The sequence below is a fragment of the Cupressus sempervirens genome, chromosome 7 (genome assembly GCF_028749045.1).
Source record: "Cupressus sempervirens isolate cs-2001-9-10 chromosome 7, ASM2874904v1, whole genome shotgun sequence".
Taxonomy (NCBI): Eukaryota; Viridiplantae; Streptophyta; class Pinopsida; order Cupressales; family Cupressaceae; genus Cupressus; species Cupressus sempervirens.
Genome location: NC_143124.1, coordinates 298,680,100 through 298,684,555, shown reverse-complemented (window position 1 = coordinate 298,684,555; position 4,456 = coordinate 298,680,100).

The window sequence follows — 4,456 nt, the reverse complement described above, 5'->3', positions numbered from 1 at the left end:
TTACACTTAACATTTTATAAACCTTTTCGTAGCATCACCAACATGCATCTTAACCCATACAATCTCACAAGCACGGTTTATGTTGCATTGGATCTCACCTTATTTTGCTTTATAATCTCTTGATCATGGCTAACTCAGCCTATTTGTAACTTTGCAAGTTACCACTTAACCTTTGTTTGTTACCTCCCAATCTTACACATAGCTAAAACCTTAGAAACCCTAACATTTATCTTTCTTTAATTATTTTTACCATATGACTGTGACTTTGCATAGCATCAGGCTTTGTATTTTTTTTATGATCTTACAACCATAGTCAACTAGATTTTGTCATAATTAATAGCCATTGTTTTTACTATGCCAAAACTTTAGAAATTTATTGTGAAAATACTTTGAAGTTTGTTTTATTGTTAGGGTTTTTTGTTTATTTGTTATCAATTTACTAGAAAACAATCCTAAGTTGATCAATTTTTCCCCAGTCCAGTTTGAAAATTCTTACACTAGTAGGATAGTCTGATATCCTAAGAATTATGTCTTTACCATGTCATGGAGATTTTTCTTAAATTTGTGATCAATTTTAAGCTTTACCTTAGGTTTTGTGTTCAAGTGGGAGATTTCATGTGATTTTCAAATTTTTTGTCATGTGATATAATCTTATGATCAGGTTTTCAAGCATCTAGTGATAAGCCTAAGTTTTCCCTCTCTCGATGTTACAAGGTTTAGGCTAGCAGAGGATCATAAGGGTAAAGTATTAGTTTCCTCATCACATGAATACCATAAGATAGTAGCATCATGCATGTTTCTTATGAAGCCTCCGACCTTACAATCATCATTTTATCATATTAATGTAAGCATCTTATGGAAAATAGAAAGATTTATGATGTTACAAAAGGTTGTAATCCTACGTTCATAAAGAAAAAAAGGGAGAATGTGGACCATATGAAGGATGGAGGATCATGAGATAATAAGTGTTCCTAGTAAGGAAGTGATCTTAACATCATACATTAGTAATTGTTAAGTGACTCATGGCAATTGATATCTTCCAAAGCTATGAAGAGTAGTAGATCATAAGATCATGAGGGAAAATCATGAGCTTTATGAATCTATGAAGAAATGCTAGGCATAAGATCTTCAAGATAAAAGTTAAAGATTAAGAAGCTATAAGGTTACAAAGTGAGTTAACTGATTGTGCACGTATGATTGTATGTGCTAAGATGCATAACCCTAATGCTATGAAAATATTTATAAACTACTTAACATAAGTTTGTGGCTCTAAATGTATTTTTTCCAATGTTCCAATCTTATGATGTGTTGTGTCTCATAATATTGTGAGAAACTTAGAAGGTCTCTTCATAGGGTTACGAGAATGTGATAAGGGTTTATATTTCAAAGTGGATCATAAGATCAAAAAACCTAAATAAGACATGAAATAACTTTTTTGCCTTTTTTCTAAGCTAGAATAATGACATATGTTCTTGACCATTGAAGCTTGAGTAAAGTGGAGGAAATTCTGAGATGGAGAGTTATACCAACGCTCCATTGGGGTGACAAGTAAAATTGAGTTTAAGGCTTGTACATGTGGAAATTTATGCATAATATGGTTGATGAACTATGTACCACATAAAAGAATTCTCATATAGAAAAATATTACCATTTACAGAAAGAAAGGATTTCCAAAAATTGTACAGTTTTTAGTACGAAGGATTTATTGTTTTTAGTGTTAATTGTAGAGTTTTCCACTTTTCAATATATAGTTAGGATGTCTAATAAGGAGGTTGAGGAGATTCAAGTGATAGATATGGAAGTTATAGAGACTTCTACTTCAAAAAGAGGAAAGAGGTAGATGAAACTAAACTAGTTCGCAGATGAATGGATCAAGTTGTTCCCTAAATCTTCAAACACCATCTCTACAAGTGACCATAACTTCTAAGACCCTTATGTTTTATGTAGGGATGTTGTTTTCTTTGGTCTTAATAGTTATGAATTGGTTAGGTATTTTTGTCACAACAAGATAGATAAAATTTCTATTTGCAACCCATGGAAGAAGAATTTGGCAAAGCTAATCTTTCTAGAAGTATTTGTAGATGTTGATTTGGTAAAGGTTTTTATTAAATCACACAATCTAGCTACCAAATCATTCCATAGACATAATGGCACCATTCTATGTACATTAGATCCTGCTTCTTTAATCGAAGCCTTTGGATTGGAGGGTGTAATGAGAAAACCAATAGCTTTAAATGACCTTCAATAAAAGTTTAAAAGGAATAACATAGCTTATATAGGGAAATCTATGTTGCAACAAATCCCAATAGGCCTCAAGAGGATGGGAGATTATCCTAAGAAAATAGAGAAAAAGATGCCCCTAGACAAATTCAAAAACTATTTTGTGAAGACAATATATGCTGTCCACAAAGTGGTAAGCAAAGATGGATCTGATTTGGTCTATGGGGAAGAGTACATTGTGGCTAGATATGTACATGACTCATACCATAGTGGAGAGTATGACTATGTGGAGCATATTTTGAAAAAGATGAAAGATAATATTGGGTTGGCACAAAGTGGAGAGATCGGAAATTTCAAATTCTATCATTACTCATTGCTGATGCAGTTGATCTTATATAAGAATGTGGGGTATGTTAGCCCAAACTTCATTGATCAAACATCTAATGCAAACGGAGAGTTTCTAGTTTGTCTATGGACATGGTTATGGGATAGTTCTTGTCACTACTCTAAATTTTCTTCCCTTTTCAATAATTTTATTTCTTTTATCATGAAGATGTTAGACCCTAGTTACTTTAGGACTCCTAAGGTATTGAAAATTATGTTAAGACCAACCCTTCTATCTAAGAGTGAAAGGTTAGACCACAATTGGGGGGATATTTTCTTATTCCCAATATTTTCCCTCATGAGAGTATATGGTTTCCCTCAACCTCCTCATATATTGCTTAAATATATCACTCCTAGACTAGTAATCATTGAATTCATGTGGCAGTTGATGATGGTAAATAGAGAATGCCTAGGACCTAAAGTGCATAGAGGCACATTTTTATGTAGGTGCTTTAGAATAGGAGACCTTTTGATTGGAAAAGAATCCTTACATAAAATCCATCCTTTCCTCCATTTTAATATGTCAACTTCTCCCTATAAAATATATGATCTAGACAATTGGATGAGGAAGAACCTAAAAGAAATTAGGAATTATGCATTTCCAAGAACAAAAAAATTACCACATGAGGACCTAATTCCCAACATTGTGGCTAAAGGGAAGGCTTCTGATAAATTAGAAAAGTTTGATGATGTTTTAAGGGTGGAAAGGGAACTAAAGAGAGGAAACCCAAATTCCAAGATTTTTTATATGGATGTCCCTTACCCACAAAGTATAAGGAAGATGGTGATGAATCATGCTAAGATCATGGCATAAATGCTAGATGGGCCAATTTGAGAAGAGGAAAGGGTAAATCCTAATAGCCCAGATCTAGATGTAATTGGAAATTGAAGAGGATGAACTTGCTGAAGCATCATGGGTTACCAAGGGTAACAAAAGCTAGAAGATAGTCCATATGCCTAAATAGGTAAAGAAACAGACAATGGGGATTCCACTTGGATGAGGCCTATATTTTGTTGATAGTCCATATGCCTAAATAGGTAAAGAAATAGACATTGGGGATCACACTTGGACGAGACCAATATTTTCTTGATCTATGGCATAGCTACATATAGGATATGGTCAATGCAGTAGAGAATTTTTTGACTGATTTAGAATTGGTAGCAAGAAGGTTGGATGGCATGATCATCCAAGATCACTAGTTTATAGAGGATGATGAATTCATTAAATCTACTAAGTTTAATAAATTCCTCTATAAAGTAAAACACAGTGAGCTGGTATTGAAAATGATGCCAGGAGAATTAGATGAGGAGAAGTGAGAATTAGTTGACAAGATTCATACCTATAATCTAGAGCGAGATGATGACTCATGAAGAGGGATAGAGGAGTGGTATGCTTCTGGTGCCTAGCTACAATATAGAAAAAAACTTTCATGCTTGACTAGATTAGGATACAAGAAAGTGCAGTGTCTTATGAGGCATATGGTGCTAGTGGACTTCAAAGGGGATCAGGATTCAATATTGATTCCAAATCTATATTGGTGTGGAGCATGGCTCCTACAACAAATAAGCCAAAATCGAAGGATTTTCAAAACACTTCCCAATGAAATATGATAATATGGACTCTATAGAGTACCACAAGTAAAGAAATCTCCAAGGCAATGAAACATTTCTCATTCATGAATGAGGTGTTAGTCTAGTTTTTTATTTTTCCTATTTTGCTAGGTATTTCCTACACTTTTAATAATCTCACTTAGATTAATAAAGCATGTCTTATTAGGTGAATGGTTGTGAGGTGTCACCTTCCTACATGTGAGCATCCATTAGCTATCTTGGGAAGATACTTTGCTACCTT